Genomic DNA, 15,625 nt, shown 5'->3' with positions numbered 1-15,625 from the left:
TTAAAAGTTCTCCGTATATTTTCCGTTGTTTCTAAGTTAATATATCGTTAATTTATCCGGCGATTGCGCAACGGCTCCTCGAAAGCCGGAAGTAGAACTCGCGGACATTTCTTAAGACGAGAAATGGCTTTTGCTTCAAATAAGTTTGCAATGCGTAACATGACGGGTGCGATCATACCAGCACTAATGCACCGGATCCCATCGTAACTCCGGTTAAGCGTGCTTGGGCGAGAGTAGTACTAGGATGGGTGACCTCCCGGGAAGTCCTCGTGTTGCACCCCTCTTTTTCGTTTTTATTTTTATTTTGACGATTTGCCGGGTCGAGATTTCGATCGATTTTAGATTTATTTCGTTTTTTATTCTTATATTGACGATTTCCCGAGTCGAGATTTCGATCGAGGGAAACGGTTTTTAAAAGTTCTCCGTATATTTTCCGTTGTTTCTAAGTTAATATATCGTTAATTTATCCGGCGATTGCGCAACGGCTCCTCGAAAGCCGGAAGTAGAACTCGCGGACATTTCTTAAGACGAGAAATGGCTTTTGCTTCAAATAAGTTTGCAATGCGTAACATGACGGGTGCGATCATACCAGCACTAATGCACCGGATCCCATCGTAACTCCGGTTAAGCGTGCTTGGGCGAGAGTAGTACTAGGATGGGTGACCTCCCGGGAAGTCCTCGTGTTGCACCCCTCTTTTCGTTTTTATTTTTATTTTGACGATTTGCCGGGTCGAGATTTCGATCGATTTTAGATTTATTTCTGTTTTTTATTCTTATATTGACGATTTCCCGAGTCGAGATTTCGATCGAGGGAAACGGTTTTTAAAAGTTCTCCGTATATTTTCCGTTGTTTCTAAGTTAATATATCGTTAATTTATCCGGCGATTGCGCAACGGCTCGAAAGCCGGAAGTAGAACTCGCGGACATTTCTTAAGACGAGAAATGGCTTTTGCTTCAAATAAGTTTGCAATGCGTAACATGACGGGTGCGATCATACCAGCACTAATGCACCGGATCCCATCGAACTCCGGTTAAGCGTGCTTGGGCGAGAGTAGTACTAGGATGGGTGACCTCCCGGGAAGTCCTCGTGTTGCACCCCTTTTTCGTTTTTATTTTTATTTTGACGATTTGCCGGGTCGACATTTCGATCGATTTTAGATTGATTTCGTTTTATATTCTTATATTGACGATTTCCCGAGTCGAGATTTCGATCGAGGGAAACGGTTTTTAAAAGTTCTCCGTATATTTTCCGTTGTTTCTAAGTTAATATATCGTTAATTTATCCGGCGATTGCGCAACGGCTCCTCGAAAGCCGGAAGTAGAACTCGCGGACATTTCTTAAGACGAGAAATGGCTTTTGCTTCAAATAAGTTTGCAATGCGTAACATGACGGGTGCGATCATACCAGCACTAATGCACCGGATCCCATCGAACTCCGGTTAAGCGTGCTTGGGCGAGAGTAGTACTAGGATGGGTGACCTCCCGGGAAGTCCTCGTGTTGCACCCCTTTTTTCGTTTTTATTTTTATTTTGACGATTTGCCGGGTCGAGATTTCGATCGATTTTAGATTTATTTCTTTTTTATATTCTTATATTGACGATTTCCCGAGTCGAGATTTCGATCGAGGGAAACGGTTTTTAAAAGTTCTCCGTATATTTTCCGTTGTTTCTAAGTTAATATATCGTTAATTTATCCGGCGATTGCGCAACGGCTCCTCGAAAGCCGGAAGTAGAACTCGCGGACATTTCTTAAGACGAAAATGGCTTTTGCTTCAAATAAGTTTGCAATGCGTAACATGACGGGTGCGATCATACCAGCACTAATGCACCGGATCCCATCGTAACTCCGGTTAAGCGTGCTTGGGCGAGAGTAGTACTAGGATGGGTGACCTCCTGGGAAGTCCTCGTGTTGCACCCCTTTTTCGTTTTTATTTTTATTTTGACGATTTGCCGGGTCGAGATTTCGATCGATTTTAGATTTATTTCTGTTTTTTATTCTTATATTGACGATTTCCCGAGTCGAGATTTCGATCGAGGGAAACGGTTTTTAAAAGTTCTCCGTATATTTTCCGTTGTTTCTAAGTTAATATATCGTTAATTTATCCGGCGATTGCGCAACGGCTCCTCGAAAGCCGGAAGTAGAACTCGCGGACATTTCTTAAGACGAGAAATGGCTTTTGCTTCAAATAAGTTTGCAATGCGTAACATGACGGGTGCGATCATACCAGCACTAATGCACCGGATCCCATCGAACTCCGGTTAAGCGTGCTTGGGCGAGAGTAGTACTAGGATGGGTGACCTCCAGGGAAGTCCTCGTGTTGACCCCTCTTTTTCGTTTTTATTTTTATTTTGACGATTTGCCGGGTCGAGATTTCGATCGATTTTAGATTGATTTCTGTTTTTTTTCTTATATTGACGATTTCCCGAGTCGAGATTTCGATCGAGGGAAACGGTTTTTAAAAGTTCTCCGTATATTTTCCGTTGTTTCTAAGTTAATATATCGTTAATTTATCCGGCGATTGCGCAACGGCTCCTCGAAAGCCGGAAGTAGAACTCGCGGACATTTCTTAAGACGAGAAATGGCTTTTGCTTCAAATAAGTTTGCAATGCGTAACATGACGGGTGCGATCATACCAGCACTAATGCACCGGATCCCATCGTAACTCCGGTTAAGCGTGCTTGGGCGAGAGTAGTACTAGGATGGGTGACCTCCCGGGAAGTCCTCGTGTTGCACCCCTCTTTTCGTTTTTATTTTTATTTTGACGATTTGCCGGGTCGAGATTTCGATCGATTTTAGATTTATTTCTGTTTTTTTTCTTATATTGACGATTTCCCGAGTCGAGATTTCGATCGAGGGAAACGGTTTTTAAAAGTTCTCCGTATATTTTCCGTTGTTTCTAAGTTAATATATCGTTAATTTATCCGGCGATTGCGCAACGGCTCGAAAGCCGGAAGTAGAACTCGCGGACATTTCTTAAGACGAGAAATGGCTTTTGCTTCAAATAAGTTTGCAATGCGTAACATGACGGGTGCGATCATACCAGCACTAATGCACCGGATCCCATCGAACTCCGGTTAAGCGTGCTTGGGCGAGAGTAGTACTAGGATGGGTGACCTCCCGGGAAGTCCTCGTGTTGCACCCCTCTTTTTCGTTTTTATTTTTATTTTGACGATTTGCCGGGTCGAGATTTCGATCGATTTTAGATTGATTTCTGTTTTTTATTCTTATATTGACGATTTCCCGAGTCGAGATTTCGATCGAGGGAAACGGTTTTTAAAAGTTCTCCGTATATTTTCCGTTGTTTCTAAGTTAATATATCGTTAATTTATCCGGCGATTGCGCAACGGCTCCTCGAAAGCCGGAAGTAGAACTCGCGGACATTTCTTAAGACGAGAAATGGCTTTTGCTTCAAATAAGTTTGCAATGCGTAACATGACGGGTGCGATCATACCAGCACTAATGCACCGGATCCCATCGAACTCCGGTTAAGCGTGCTTGGGCGAGAGTAGTACTAGGATGGGTGACCTCCGGGAAGTCCTCGTGTTGCACCCCTCTTTTCGTTTTTATTTTTATTTTGACGATTTGCCGGGTCGAGATTTCGATCGATTTTAGATTTATTTCTTTTTTTTTTTTATATTGACGATTTCCCGAGTCGAGATTTCGATCGAGGGAAACGGTTTTTAAAAGTTCTCCGTATATTTTCCGTTGTTTCTAAGTTAATATATCGTTAATTTATCCGGCGATTGCGCAACGGCTCCTCGAAAGCCGGAAGTAGAACTCGCGGACATTTCTTAAGACGAAAATGGCTTTTGCTTCAAATAAGTTTGCAATGCGTAACATGACGGGTGCGATCATACCAGCACTAATGCACCGGATCCCATCGAACTCCGGTTAAGCGTGCTTGGGCGAGAGTAGTACTAGGATGGGTGACCTCCCGGGAAGTCCTCGTGTTGCACCCCTCTTTTTCGTTTTTATTTTTATTTTGACGATTTGCCGGGTCGAGATTTCGATCGATTTTAGATTGATTTCTGTTTTTTATTCTTATTTTGACGATTTCCCGAGTCGAGATTTCGATCGAGGGAAACGGTTTTTAAAAGTTCTCCGTATATTTTCCGTTGTTTCTAAGTTAATATATCGTTAATTTATCCGGCGATTGCGCAACGGCTCCTCGAAAGCCGGAAGTAGAACTCGCGGACATTTCTTAAGACGAGAAATGGCTTTTGCTTCAAATAAGTTTGCAATGCGTAACATGACGGGTGCGATCATACCAGCACTAATGCACCGGATCCCATCGTAACTCCGGTTAAGCGTGCTTGGGCGAGAGTAGTACTAGGATGGGTGACCTCCCGGGAAGTCCTCGTGTTGCACCCCTCTTTTTTTTTTTTATTTTTATTTTGACGATTTGCCGGGTCGAGATTTCGATCGATTTTAGATTTATTTCTGTTTTTTTTCTTATATTGACGATTTCCCGAGTCGAGATTTCGATCGAGGGAAACGGTTTTTAAAAGTTCTCCGTATATTTTCCGTTGTTTCTAAGTTAATATATCGTTAATTTATCCGGCGATTGCGCAACGGCTCCTCGAAAGCCGGAAGTAGAACTCGCGGACATTTCTTAAGACGAGAAATGGCTTTTGCTTCAAATAAGTTTGCAATGCGTAACATGACGGGTGCGATCATACCAGCACTAATGCACCGGATCCCATCGTAACTCCGGTTAAGCGTGCTTGGGCGAGAGTAGTACTAGGATGGGTGACCTCCGGGAAGTCCTCGTGTTGCACCCCTCTTTTTCGTTTTTATTTTTATTTTGACGATTTGCGGGTCGAGATTTCGATCGATTTTAGATTTATTTCTGTTTTTTATTCTTATATTGACGATTTCCCGAGTCGAGATTTCGATCGAGGGAAACGGTTTTTAAAAGTTCTCCGTATATTTTCCGTTGTTTCTAAGTTAATATATCGTTAATTTATCCGGCGATTGCGCAACGGCTCCTCGAAAGCCGGAAGTAGAACTCGCGGACATTTCTTAAGACGAAAATGGCTTTTGCTTCAAATAAGTTTGCAATGCGTAACATGACGGGTGCGATCATACCAGCACTAATGCACCGGATCCCATCGTAACTCCGGTTAAGCGTGCTTGGGCGAGAGTAGTACTAGGATGGGTGACCTCCCGGGAAGTCCTCGTGTTGCACCCCTCTTTTCGTTTTTATTTTTATTTTGACGATTTGCCGGGTCGACATTTCGATCGATTTTAGATTGATTTCGTTTTATATTCTTATATTGACGATTTCCCGAGTCGAGATTTCGATCGAGGGAAACGGTTTTTAAAAGTTCTCCGTATATTTTCCGTTGTTTCTAAGTTAATATATCGTTAATTTATCCGGCGATTGCGCAACGGCTCCTCGAAAGCCGGAAGTAGAACTCGCGGACATTTCTTAAGACGAGAAATGGCTTTTGCTTCAAATAAGTTTGCAATGCGTAACATGACGGGTGCGATCATACCAGCACTAATGCACCGGATCCCATCAGAACTCCGAAGTTAAGCGTGCTTGGGCGAGAGTAGTACTAGGATGGGTGACCTCCCGGGAAGTCCTCGTGTTGCACCCCTCTTTTTCGTTTTTATTTTTATTTTGACGATTTGCCGGGTCGAGATTTCGATCGATTTTAGATTTATTTCTGTTTTTTATTCTTATATTGACGATTTCCCGAGTCGAGATTTCGATCGAGGGAAACGGTTTTTAAAAGTTCTCCGTATATTTTCCGTTGTTTCTAAGTTAATATATCGTTAATTTATCCGGCGATTGCGCAACGGCTCCTCGAAAGCCGGAAGTAGAACTCGCGGACATTTCTTAAGACGAGAAATGGCTTTTGCTTCAAATAAGTTTGCAATGCGTAACATGACGGGTGCGATCATACCAGCACTAATGCACCGGATCCCATCGAACTCCGGTTAAGCGTGCTTGGGCGAGAGTAGTACTAGGATGGGTGACCTCCGGGAAGTCCTCGTGTTGCACCCCTCTTTTCGTTTTTATTTTTATTTTGACGATTTGCCGGGTCGAGATTTCGATCGATTTTAGATTTATTTCTGTTTTTTATTCTTATATTGACGATTTCCCGAGTCGAGATTTCGATCGAGGGAAACGGTTTTTAAAAGTTCTCCGTATATTTTCCGTTGTTTCTAAGTTAATATATCGTTAATTTATCCGGCGATTGCGCAACGGCTCGAAAGCCGGAAGTAGAACTCGCGGACATTTCTTAAGACGAAAATGGCTTTTGCTTCAAATAAGTTTGCAATGCGTAACATGACGGGTGCGATCATACCAGCACTAATGCACCGGATCCCATCGAACTCCGGTTAAGCGTGCTTGGGCGAGAGTAGTACTAGGATGGGTGACCTCCCGGGAAGTCCTCGTGTTGCACCCCTTTTTCGTTTTTATTTTTATTTTGACGATTTGCCGGGTCGAGATTTCGATCGATTTTAGATTTATTTCTGTTTTTTATTCTTATATTGACGATTTCCCGAGTCGAGATTTCGATCGAGGGAAACGGTTTTTAAAAGTTCTCCGTATATTTTCCGTTGTTTCTAAGTTAATATATCGTTAATTTATCCGGCGATTGCGCAACGGCTCCTCGAAAGCCGGAAGTAGAACTCGCGGACATTTCTTAAGACGAAAATGGCTTTTGCTTCAAATAAGTTTGCAATGCGTAACATGACGGGTGCGATCATACCAGCACTAATGCACCGGATCCCATCGTAACTCCGGTTAAGCGTGCTTGGGCGAGAGTAGTACTAGGATGGGTGACCTCCGGGAAGTCCTCGTGTGCACCCCTTTTTTCGTTTTTATTTTTATTTTGACGATTTGCCGGGTCGAGATTTCGATCGATTTTAGATTTATTTCTGTTTTTTATTCTTATATTGACGATTTCCCGAGTCGAGATTTCGATCGAGGGAAACGGTTTTTAAAAGTTCTCCGTATATTTTCCGTTGTTTCTAAGTTAATATATCGTTAATTTATCCGGCGATTGCGCAACGGCTCCTCGAAAGCCGGAAGTAGAACTCGCGGACATTTCTTAAGACGAGAAATGGCTTTTGCTTCAAATAAGTTTGCAATGCGTAACATGACGGGTGCGATCATACCAGCACTAATGCACCGGATCCCATCGAACTCCGGTTAAGCGTGCTTGGGCGAGAGTAGTACTAGGATGGGTGACCTCCCGGGAAGTCCTCGTGTTGCACCCCTCTTTTCGTTTTTATTTTTATTTTGACGATTTGCCGGGTCGAGATTTCGATCGATTTTAGATTGATTTCTGTTTTTTTTCTTATATTGACGATTTCCCGAGTCGAGATTTCGATCGAGGGAAACGGTTTTTAAAAGTTCTCCGTATATTTTCCGTTGTTTCTAAGTTAATATATCGTTAATTTATCCGGCGATTGCGCAACGGCTCCTCGAAAGCCGGAAGTAGAACTCGCGGACATTTCTTAAGACGAGAAATGGCTTTTGCTTCAAATAAGTTTGCAATGCGTAACATGACGGGTGCGATCATACCAGCACTAATGCACCGGATCCCATCGTAACTCCGGTTAAGCGTGCTTGGGCGAGAGTAGTACTAGGATGGGTGACCTCCTCGGAAGTCCTCGTGATGCACCCCTCATTTTCGTTTTTATTTTTATTTTGACGATTTGCCGGGTCGAGATTTCGATCGATTTTAGATTTATTTCGTTTTTTATTCTTATATTGACGATTTCCCGAGTCGAGATTTCGATCGAGGGAAACGGTTTTTAAAAGTTCTCCGTATATTTTCCGTTGTTTCTAAGTTAATATATCGTTAATTTATCCGGCGATTGCGCAACGGCTCCTCGAAAGCCGGAAGTAGAACTCGCGGACATTTCTTAAGACGAGAAATGGCTTTTGCTTCAAATAAGTTTGCAATGCGTAACATGACGGGTGCGATCATACCAGCACTAATGCACCGGATCCCATCGTAACTCCGGTTAAGCGTGCTTGGGCGAGAGTAGTACTAGGATGGGTGACCTCCCGGGAAGTCCTCGTGTTGCACCCCTTTTTTCGTTTTTATTTTTATTTTGACGATTTGCCGGGTCGAGATTTCGATCGATTTTAGATTTATTTCTGTTTTTTATTCTTATTTTGACGATTTCCCGAGTCGAGATTTCGATCGAGGGAAACGGTTTTTAAAAGTTCTCCGTATATTTTCCGTTGTTTCTAAGTTAATATATCGTTAATTTATCCGGCGATTGCGCAACGGCTCCTCGAAAGCCGGAAGTAGAACTCGCGGACATTTCTTAAGACGAGAAATGGCTTTTGCTTCAAATAAGTTTGCAATGCGTAACATGACGGGTGCGATCATACCAGCACTAATGCACCGGATCCCATCGTAACTCCGGTTAAGCGTGCTTGGGCGAGAGTAGTACTAGGATGGGTGACCTCCCGGGAAGTCCTCGTGTTGCACCCCTCTTTTTCGTTTTTATTTTTATTTTGACGATTTGCCGGGTCGAGATTTCGATCGATTTTAGATTTATTTCTGTTTTTTATTCTTATATTGACGATTTCCCGAGTCGAGATTTCGATCGAGGGAAACGGTTTTTAAAAGTTCTCCGTATATTTTCCGTTGTTTCTAAGTTAATATATCGTTAATTTATCCGGCGATTGCGCAACGGCTCCTCGAAAGCCGGAAGTAGAACTCGCGGACATTTCTTAAGACGAGAAATGGCTTTTGCTTCAAATAAGTTTGCAATGCGTAACATGACGGGTGCGATCATACCAGCACTAATGCACCGGATCCCATCGAACTCCGGTTAAGCGTGCTTGGGCGAGAGTAGTACTAGGATGGGTGACCTTCCGGGAAGTCCTCGTGTTGCACCCCTCTTTTTCGTTTTTATTTTTATTTTGGCGATTTGCCGGGTCGAGATTTCGATCGATTTTAGATTGATTTCGTTTTTTATTCTTATTTTGACGATTTCCCGAGTCGAGATTTCGATCGAGGGAAACGGTTTTTAAAAGTTCTCCGTATATTTTCCGTTGTTTCTAAGTTAATATATCGTTAATTTATCCGGCGATTGCGCAACGGCTCCTCGAAAGCCGGAAGTAGAACTCGCGGACATTTCTTAAGACGAGAAATGGCTTTTGCTTCAAATAAGTTTGCAATGCGTAACATGACGGGTGCGATCATACCAGCACTAATGCACCGGATCCCATCGTAACTCCGGTTAAGCGTGCTTGGGCGAGAGTAGTACTAGGATGGGTGACCTCCGGGAAGTCCTCGTGTTGCACCCCTTTTTCGTTTTTATTTTTATTTTGACGATTTGCCGGGTCGAGATTTCGATCGATTTTAAATTGATTTCTTTTTATTTTATTATTTTGACGATTTCCCGAGTCGAGATTTCGATCGAGGGAAACGGTTTTTAAAAGTTCTCCGTATATTTTCCGTTGTTTCTAAGTTAATATATCGTTAATTTATCCGGCGATTGCGCAACGGCTCCTCGAAAGCCGGAAGTAGAACTCGCGGACATTTCTTAAGACGAAAATGGCTTTTGCTTCAAATAAGTTTGCAATGCGTAACATGACGGGTGCGATCATACCAGCACTAATGCACCGGATCCCATCAGAACTCCGAAGTTAAGCGTGCTTGGGCGAGAGTAGTACTAGGATGGGTGACCTCCTGGGAAGTCCTCGTGTTGCACCCCTCTTTTCGTTTTTATTTTTATTTTGACGATTTGCCGGGTCGAGATTTCGATCGATTTTAGATTTATTTCTTTTTTTATTCTTATATTGACGATTTCCCGAGTCGAGATTTCGATCGAGGGAAACGGTTTTTAAAAGTTCTCCGTATATTTTCCGTTGTTTCTAAGTTAATATATCGTTAATTTATCCGGCGATTGCGCAACGGCTCCTCGAAAGCCGGAAGTAGAACTCGCGGACATTTCTTAAGACGAGAAATGGCTTTTGCTTCAAATAAGTTTGCAATGCGTAACATGACGGGTGCGATCATACCAGCACTAATGCACCGGATCCCATCGTAACTCCGGTTAAGCGTGCTTGGGCGAGAGTAGTACTAGGATGGGTGACCTCCCGGGAAGTCCTCGTGTTGCACCCCTCTTTTCGTTTTTATTTTTATTTTGACGATTTGCCGGGTCGAGATTTCGATCGATTTTAGATTGATTTCTGTTTTTTATTCTTATATTGACGATTTCCCGAGTCGAGATTTCGATCGAGGGAAACGGTTTTTAAAAGTTCTCCGTATATTTTCCGTTGTTTCTAAGTTAATATATCGTTAATTTATCCGGCGATTGCGCAACGGCTCGAAAGCCGGAAGTAGAACTCGCGGACATTTCTTAAGACGAGAAATGGCTTTTGCTTCAAATAAGTTTGCAATGCGTAACATGACGGGTGCGATCATACCAGCACTAATGCACCGGATCCCATCGGAACTCCGAAGTTAAGCGTGCTTGGGCGAGAGTAGTACTAGGATGGGTGACCTCCTGGGAAGTCCTCGTGTTGCACCCCTCTTTTTCGTTTTTATTTTTATTTTGACGATTTGCCGGGTCGAGATTTCGATCGATTTTAGATTTATTTCGTTTTTTATTCTTATATTGACGATTTCCCGAGTCGAGATTTCGATCGAGGGAAACGGTTTTTAAAAGTTCTCCGTATATTTTCCGTTGTTTCTAAGTTAATATATCGTTAATTTATCCGGCGATTGCGCAACGGCTCGAAAGCCGGAAGTAGAACTCGCGGACATTTCTTAAGACGAGAAATGGCTTTTGCTTCAAATAAGTTTGCAATGCGTAACATGACGGGTGCGATCATACCAGCACTAATGCACCGGATCCCATCGAACTCCGGTTAAGCGTGCTTGGGCGAGAGTAGTACTAGGATGGGTGACCTCCCGGGAAGTCCTCGTGTTGCACCCCTTTTTCGTTTTTATTTTTATTTTGACGATTTGCCGGGTCGAGATTTCGATCGATTTTAGATTGATTTCTGTTTTTTATTCTTATATTGACGATTTCCCGAGTCGAGATTTCGATCGAGGGAAACGGTTTTTAAAAGTTCTCCGTATATTTTCCGTTGTTTCTAAGTTAATATATCGTTAATTTATCCGGCGATTGCGCAACGGCTCCTCGAAAGCCGGAAGTAGAACTCGCGGACATTTCTTAAGACGAAAATGGCTTTTGCTTCAAATAAGTTTGCAATGCGTAACATGACGGGTGCGATCATACCAGCACTAATGCACCGGATCCCATCGTAACTCCGGTTAAGCGTGCTTGGGCGAGAGTAGTACTAGGATGGGTGACCTCCCGGGGAAGTCCTCGTGTTGCACCCCTTTTTTCGTTTTTATTTTTATTTTGACGATTTGCCGGGTCGAGATTTCGATCGATTTTAGATTTATTTCGTTTTTTATTCTTATATTGACGATTTCCCGAGTCGAGATTTCGATCGAGGGAAACGGTTTTTAAAAGTTCTCCGTATATTTTCCGTTGTTTCTAAGTTAATATATCGTTAATTTATCCGGCGATTGCGCAACGGCTCCTCGAAAGCCGGAAGTAGAACTCGCGGACATTTCTTAAGACGAGAAATGGCTTTTGCTTCAAATAAGTTTGCAATGCGTAACATGACGGGTGCGATCATACCAGCACTAATGCACCGGATCCCATCAGAACTCCGAAGTTAAGCGTGCTTGGGCGAGAGTAGTACTAGGATGGGTGACCTCCTGGGAAGTCCTCGTGTTGCACCCCTTTTTTCGTTTTTATTTTTATTTTGACGATTTGCCGGGTCGAGATTTCGATCGATTTTAGATTGATTTCGTTTTTTATTCTTATTTTGACGATTTCCCGAGTCGAGATTTCGATCGAGGGAAACGGTTTTTAAAAGTTCTCCGTATATTTTCCGTTGTTTCTAAGTTAATATATCGTTAATTTATCCGGCGATTGCGCAACGGCTCCTCGAAAGCCGGAAGTAGAACTCGCGGACATTTCTTAAGACGAGAAATGGCTTTTGCTTCAAATAAGTTTGCAATGCGTAACATGACGGGTGCGATCATACCAGCACTAATGCACCGGATCCCATCGTAACTCCGGTTAAGCGTGCTTGGGCGAGAGTAGTACTAGGATGGGTGACCTCCCGGGAAGTCCTCGTGTTGCACCCCTCTTTTTCGTTTTTATTTTTATTTTGACGATTTGCCGGGTCGAGATTTCGATCGATTTTAGATTTATTTCTGTTTTTTTTATTCTTATATTGACGATTTCCCGAGTCGAGATTTCGATCGAGGGAAACGGTTTTTAAAAGTTCTCCGTATATTTTCCGTTGTTTCTAAGTTAATATATCGTTAATTTATCCGGCGATTGCGCAACGGCTCCTCGAAAGCCGGAAGTAGAACTCGCGGACATTTCTTAAGACGAGAAATGGCTTTTGCTTCAAATAAGTTTGCAATGCGTAACATGACGGGTGCGATCATACCAGCACTAATGCACCGGATCCCATCAGAACTCCGAAGTTAAGCGTGCTTGGGCGAGAGTAGTACTAGGATGGGTGACCTCCTGGGAAGTCCTCGTGTTGCACCCCTCTTTTTCGTTTTTATTTTTATTTTGACGATTTGCCGGGTCGAGATTTCGATCGATTTTAGATTTATTTCGTTTTTTATTCTTATATTGACGATTTCCCGAGTCGAGATTTCGATCGAGGGAAACGGTTTTTAAAAGTTCTCCGTATATTTTCCGTTGTTTCTAAGTTAATATATCGTTAATTTATCCGGCGATTGCGCAACGGCTCCTCGAAAGCCGGAAGTAGAACTCGCGGACATTTCTTAAGACGAGAAATGGCTTTTGCTTCAAATAAGTTTGCAATGCGTAACATGACGGGTGCGATCATACCAGCACTAATGCACCGGATCCCATCGTAACTCCGGTTAAGCGTGCTTGGGCGAGAGTAGTACTAGGATGGGTGACCTCCCGGGAAGTCCTCGTGTTGCACCCCTCTTTTTCGTTTTTATTTTTATTTTGACGATTTGCCGGGTCGAGATTTCGATCGATTTTAGATTTATTTCTGTTTTTTATTCTTATATTGACGATTTCCCGAGTCGAGATTTCGATCGAGGGAAACGGTTTTTAAAAGTTCTCCGTATATTTTCCGTTGTTTCTAAGTTAATATATCGTTAATTTATCCGGCGATTGCGCAACGGCTCCTCGAAAGCCGGAAGTAGAACTCGCGGACATTTCTTAAGACGAGAAATGGCTTTTGCTTCAAATAAGTTTGCAATGCGTAACATGACGGGTGCGATCATACCAGCACTAATGCACCGGATCCCATCATAACTCCGAAGTTAAGCGTGCTTGGGCGAGAGTAGTACTAGGATGGGTGACCTCCTGGGAAGTCCTCGTGTTGCACCCCTCTTTTTCGTTTTTATTTTTATTTTGACGATTTGCCGGGTCGAGATTTCGATCGATTTTAGATTTATTTCTGTTTTTTATTCTTATATTGACGATTTCCCGAGTCGAGATTTCGATCGAGGGAAACGGTTTTTAAAAGTTCTCCGTATATTTTCCGTTGTTTCTAAGTTAATATATCGTTAATTTATCCGGCGATTGCGCAACGGCTCCTCGAAAGCCGGAAGTAGAACTCGCGGACATTTCTTAAGACGAAAATGGCTTTTGCTTCAAATAAGTTTGCAATGCGTAACATGACGGGTGCGATCATACCAGCACTAATGCACCGGATCCCATCGAACTCCGGTTAAGCGTGCTTGGGCGAGAGTAGTACTAGGATGGGTGACCTCCGGGAAGTCCTCGTGTTGCACCCCTCTTTTCGTTTTTATTTTTATTTTGACGATTTGCCGGGTCGAGATTTCGATCGATTTTAGATTGATTTCGTTTTATATTCTTATTTTGACGATTTCCCGAGTCGAGATTTCGATCGAGGGAAACGGTTTTTAAAAGTTCTCCGTATATTTTCCGTTGTTTCTAAGTTAATATATCGTTAATTTATCCGGCGATTGCGCAACGGCTCCTCGAAAGCCGGAAGTAGAACTCGCGGACATTTCTTAAGACGAGAAATGGCTTTTGCTTCAAATAAGTTTGCAATGCGTAACATGACGGGTGCGATCATACCAGCACTAATGCACCGGATCCCATCAGAACTCCGAAGTTAAGCGTGCTTGGGCGAGAGTAGTACTAGGATGGGTGACCTCCTGGGAAGTCCTCGTGTTGCACCCCTCTTTTTCGTTTTTATTTTTATTTTGACGATTTGCCGGGTCGAGATTTCGATCGATTTTAGATTTATTTCTGTTTTTTATTCTTATATTGACGATTTCCCGAGTCGAGATTTCGATCGAGGGAAACGGTTTTTAAAAGTTCTCCGTATATTTTCCGTTGTTTCTAAGTTAATATATCGTTAATTTATCCGGCGATTGCGCAACGGCTCGAAAGCCGGAAGTAGAACTCGCGGACATTTCTTAAGACGAGAAATGGCTTTTGCTTCAAATAAGTTTGCAATGCGTAACATGACGGGTGCGATCATACCAGCACTAATGCACCGGATCCCATCGAACTCCGGTTAAGCGTGCTTGGGCGAGAGTAGTACTAGGATGGGTGACCTCCGGGAAGTCCTCGTGTTGCACCCCTCTTTTTCGTTTTTATTTTTATTTTGACGATTTGCCGGGTCGAGATTTCGATCGATTTTAGATTGATTTCTTTTTATATTCTTATATTGACGATTTCCCGAGTCGAGATTTCGATCGAGGGAAACGGTTTTTAAAAGTTCTCCGTATATTTTCCGTTGTTTCTAAGTTAATATATCGTTAATTTATCCGGCGATTGCGCAACGGCTCCTCGAAAGCCGGAAGTAGAACTCGCCGGACATTTCTTAAGACGAGAAATGGCTTTTGCTTCAAATAAGTTTGCAATGCGTAACATGACGGGTGCGATCATACCAGCACTAATGCACCGGATCCCATCAGAACTCCGAAGTTAAGCGTGCTTGGCCGAGAGTAGTACTAGGATGGGTGACCTCCTGGGAAGTCCTCGTGTTGCACCCCTTTTTTCGTTTTTATTTTTATTTTGACGATTTGCCGGGTCGAGATTTCGATCGATTTTAGATTTATTTCTGTTTTTTATTCTTATATTGACGATTTCCCGAGTCGAGATTTCGATCGAGGGAAACGGTTTTTAAAAGTTCTCCGTATATTTTCCGTTGTTTCTAAGTTAATATATCGTTAATTTATCCGGCGATTGCGCAACGGCTCGAAAGCCGGAAGTAGAACTCGCGGACATTTCTTAAGACGAGAAATGGCTTTTGCTTCAAATAAGTTTGCAATGCGTAACATGACGGGTGCGATCATACCAGCACTAATGCACCGGATCCCATCGTAACTCCGGTTAAGCGTGCTTGGGCGAGAGTAGTACTAGGATGGGTGACCTCCCGGGAAGTCCTCGTGTTGCACCCCTCTTTTCGTTTTTATTTTTATTTTGACGATTTGCCGGGTCGAGATTTCGATCGATTTTAGATTTATTTCTGTTTTTTATTCTTATATTGACGATTTCCCGAGTCGAGATTTCGATCGAGGGAAACGGTTTTTAAAAGTTCTCCGTATATTTTCCGTTGTTTCTAAGTTAATATATC

The 15,625-nt window shown here is 42.8% G+C and overlaps 37 non-coding genes and 1 pseudogene across 37 annotated transcripts; all 38 read left to right on the top strand.

Annotated features, from left to right (window-relative positions):
* The first annotated feature begins 164 nt into the window (after positions 1-164).
* Positions 165-281, top strand: LOC120295140. The gene has a single exon (XR_005552507.1). It is a non-coding gene; the product is annotated as a 5S ribosomal RNA (ribosomal RNA).
* Positions 282-575: 294 nt separating this feature from the next.
* Positions 576-692, top strand: LOC120295139. The gene has a single exon (XR_005552506.1). It is a non-coding gene; the product is annotated as a 5S ribosomal RNA (ribosomal RNA).
* A 291-nt stretch (positions 693-983) lies between these two features.
* LOC120295111 lies at positions 984-1,099 on the top strand. The gene has a single exon (XR_005552478.1). It is a non-coding gene; the product is annotated as a 5S ribosomal RNA (ribosomal RNA).
* A 292-nt stretch (positions 1,100-1,391) lies between these two features.
* Positions 1,392-1,507, top strand: LOC120295109. Its single transcript, XR_005552476.1, has one exon. It is a non-coding gene; the product is annotated as a 5S ribosomal RNA (ribosomal RNA).
* A 293-nt stretch (positions 1,508-1,800) lies between these two features.
* LOC120295117 lies at positions 1,801-1,917 on the top strand. Its single transcript, XR_005552484.1, has one exon. It is a non-coding gene; the product is annotated as a 5S ribosomal RNA (ribosomal RNA).
* A 293-nt stretch (positions 1,918-2,210) lies between these two features.
* Positions 2,211-2,326, top strand: LOC120295163. Its single transcript, XR_005552529.1, has one exon. It is a non-coding gene; the product is annotated as a 5S ribosomal RNA (ribosomal RNA).
* Positions 2,327-2,619: 293 nt separating this feature from the next.
* On the top strand, positions 2,620-2,736 carry LOC120295138. Its single transcript, XR_005552505.1, has one exon. It is a non-coding gene; the product is annotated as a 5S ribosomal RNA (ribosomal RNA).
* Positions 2,737-3,026: 290 nt separating this feature from the next.
* LOC120295108 lies at positions 3,027-3,142 on the top strand. Its single transcript, XR_005552475.1, has one exon. It is a non-coding gene; the product is annotated as a 5S ribosomal RNA (ribosomal RNA).
* Positions 3,143-3,437: 295 nt separating this feature from the next.
* On the top strand, positions 3,438-3,552 carry LOC120295152. Its single transcript, XR_005552519.1, has one exon. It is a non-coding gene; the product is annotated as a 5S ribosomal RNA (ribosomal RNA).
* Positions 3,553-3,843: 291 nt separating this feature from the next.
* On the top strand, positions 3,844-3,959 carry LOC120295107. The gene has a single exon (XR_005552474.1). It is a non-coding gene; the product is annotated as a 5S ribosomal RNA (ribosomal RNA).
* Positions 3,960-4,254: 295 nt separating this feature from the next.
* Positions 4,255-4,371, top strand: LOC120295137. The gene has a single exon (XR_005552504.1). It is a non-coding gene; the product is annotated as a 5S ribosomal RNA (ribosomal RNA).
* Positions 4,372-4,665: 294 nt separating this feature from the next.
* Positions 4,666-4,781, top strand: LOC120295162. Its single transcript, XR_005552528.1, has one exon. It is a non-coding gene; the product is annotated as a 5S ribosomal RNA (ribosomal RNA).
* Positions 4,782-5,074: 293 nt separating this feature from the next.
* LOC120295136 lies at positions 5,075-5,191 on the top strand. Its single transcript, XR_005552503.1, has one exon. It is a non-coding gene; the product is annotated as a 5S ribosomal RNA (ribosomal RNA).
* A 293-nt stretch (positions 5,192-5,484) lies between these two features.
* LOC120295144 lies at positions 5,485-5,603 on the top strand. Its single transcript, XR_005552511.1, has one exon. It is a non-coding gene; the product is annotated as a 5S ribosomal RNA (ribosomal RNA).
* A 295-nt stretch (positions 5,604-5,898) lies between these two features.
* LOC120295151 lies at positions 5,899-6,013 on the top strand. Its single transcript, XR_005552518.1, has one exon. It is a non-coding gene; the product is annotated as a 5S ribosomal RNA (ribosomal RNA).
* Positions 6,014-6,303: 290 nt separating this feature from the next.
* Positions 6,304-6,419, top strand: LOC120295106. The gene has a single exon (XR_005552473.1). It is a non-coding gene; the product is annotated as a 5S ribosomal RNA (ribosomal RNA).
* Positions 6,420-6,711: 292 nt separating this feature from the next.
* LOC120295169 lies at positions 6,712-6,826 on the top strand (annotated as a pseudogene).
* A 294-nt stretch (positions 6,827-7,120) lies between these two features.
* Positions 7,121-7,236, top strand: LOC120295105. Its single transcript, XR_005552472.1, has one exon. It is a non-coding gene; the product is annotated as a 5S ribosomal RNA (ribosomal RNA).
* Positions 7,237-7,529: 293 nt separating this feature from the next.
* On the top strand, positions 7,530-7,646 carry LOC120295157. The gene has a single exon (XR_005552523.1). It is a non-coding gene; the product is annotated as a 5S ribosomal RNA (ribosomal RNA).
* A 294-nt stretch (positions 7,647-7,940) lies between these two features.
* LOC120295135 lies at positions 7,941-8,057 on the top strand. The gene has a single exon (XR_005552502.1). It is a non-coding gene; the product is annotated as a 5S ribosomal RNA (ribosomal RNA).
* Positions 8,058-8,351: 294 nt separating this feature from the next.
* LOC120295134 lies at positions 8,352-8,468 on the top strand. Its single transcript, XR_005552501.1, has one exon. It is a non-coding gene; the product is annotated as a 5S ribosomal RNA (ribosomal RNA).
* Positions 8,469-8,763: 295 nt separating this feature from the next.
* On the top strand, positions 8,764-8,879 carry LOC120295113. The gene has a single exon (XR_005552480.1). It is a non-coding gene; the product is annotated as a 5S ribosomal RNA (ribosomal RNA).
* Positions 8,880-9,173: 294 nt separating this feature from the next.
* On the top strand, positions 9,174-9,289 carry LOC120295161. Its single transcript, XR_005552527.1, has one exon. It is a non-coding gene; the product is annotated as a 5S ribosomal RNA (ribosomal RNA).
* Positions 9,290-9,580: 291 nt separating this feature from the next.
* On the top strand, positions 9,581-9,699 carry LOC120295240. The gene has a single exon (XR_005552598.1). It is a non-coding gene; the product is annotated as a 5S ribosomal RNA (ribosomal RNA).
* Positions 9,700-9,992: 293 nt separating this feature from the next.
* LOC120295132 lies at positions 9,993-10,109 on the top strand. Its single transcript, XR_005552499.1, has one exon. It is a non-coding gene; the product is annotated as a 5S ribosomal RNA (ribosomal RNA).
* A 291-nt stretch (positions 10,110-10,400) lies between these two features.
* On the top strand, positions 10,401-10,519 carry LOC120295166. The gene has a single exon (XR_005552531.1). It is a non-coding gene; the product is annotated as a 5S ribosomal RNA (ribosomal RNA).
* A 291-nt stretch (positions 10,520-10,810) lies between these two features.
* Positions 10,811-10,926, top strand: LOC120295104. Its single transcript, XR_005552471.1, has one exon. It is a non-coding gene; the product is annotated as a 5S ribosomal RNA (ribosomal RNA).
* Positions 10,927-11,218: 292 nt separating this feature from the next.
* Positions 11,219-11,336, top strand: LOC120295158. The gene has a single exon (XR_005552524.1). It is a non-coding gene; the product is annotated as a 5S ribosomal RNA (ribosomal RNA).
* Positions 11,337-11,629: 293 nt separating this feature from the next.
* Positions 11,630-11,748, top strand: LOC120295229. Its single transcript, XR_005552587.1, has one exon. It is a non-coding gene; the product is annotated as a 5S ribosomal RNA (ribosomal RNA).
* Positions 11,749-12,041: 293 nt separating this feature from the next.
* LOC120295131 lies at positions 12,042-12,158 on the top strand. The gene has a single exon (XR_005552498.1). It is a non-coding gene; the product is annotated as a 5S ribosomal RNA (ribosomal RNA).
* Positions 12,159-12,455: 297 nt separating this feature from the next.
* On the top strand, positions 12,456-12,574 carry LOC120295218. Its single transcript, XR_005552576.1, has one exon. It is a non-coding gene; the product is annotated as a 5S ribosomal RNA (ribosomal RNA).
* Positions 12,575-12,868: 294 nt separating this feature from the next.
* Positions 12,869-12,985, top strand: LOC120295130. The gene has a single exon (XR_005552497.1). It is a non-coding gene; the product is annotated as a 5S ribosomal RNA (ribosomal RNA).
* A 295-nt stretch (positions 12,986-13,280) lies between these two features.
* Positions 13,281-13,399, top strand: LOC120295222. The gene has a single exon (XR_005552580.1). It is a non-coding gene; the product is annotated as a 5S ribosomal RNA (ribosomal RNA).
* A 294-nt stretch (positions 13,400-13,693) lies between these two features.
* On the top strand, positions 13,694-13,808 carry LOC120295150. The gene has a single exon (XR_005552517.1). It is a non-coding gene; the product is annotated as a 5S ribosomal RNA (ribosomal RNA).
* Positions 13,809-14,101: 293 nt separating this feature from the next.
* Positions 14,102-14,220, top strand: LOC120295127. The gene has a single exon (XR_005552494.1). It is a non-coding gene; the product is annotated as a 5S ribosomal RNA (ribosomal RNA).
* Positions 14,221-14,512: 292 nt separating this feature from the next.
* Positions 14,513-14,627, top strand: LOC120295149. The gene has a single exon (XR_005552516.1). It is a non-coding gene; the product is annotated as a 5S ribosomal RNA (ribosomal RNA).
* A 295-nt stretch (positions 14,628-14,922) lies between these two features.
* Positions 14,923-15,041, top strand: LOC120295206. The gene has a single exon (XR_005552564.1). It is a non-coding gene; the product is annotated as a 5S ribosomal RNA (ribosomal RNA).
* Positions 15,042-15,332: 291 nt separating this feature from the next.
* Positions 15,333-15,449, top strand: LOC120295129. Its single transcript, XR_005552496.1, has one exon. It is a non-coding gene; the product is annotated as a 5S ribosomal RNA (ribosomal RNA).
* The last annotated feature ends 176 nt before the right edge of the window (positions 15,450-15,625 follow it).

Source organism: Eucalyptus grandis, chromosome 6 (genome assembly GCF_016545825.1).
Source record: "Eucalyptus grandis isolate ANBG69807.140 chromosome 6, ASM1654582v1, whole genome shotgun sequence".
Lineage (NCBI taxonomy): Eukaryota > Viridiplantae > Streptophyta > Magnoliopsida > Myrtales > Myrtaceae > Eucalyptus > Eucalyptus grandis.
The sequence above is the reverse complement of the archived record's forward strand: the minus strand, read 5'-3'. Positions and strand labels throughout refer to the sequence as shown.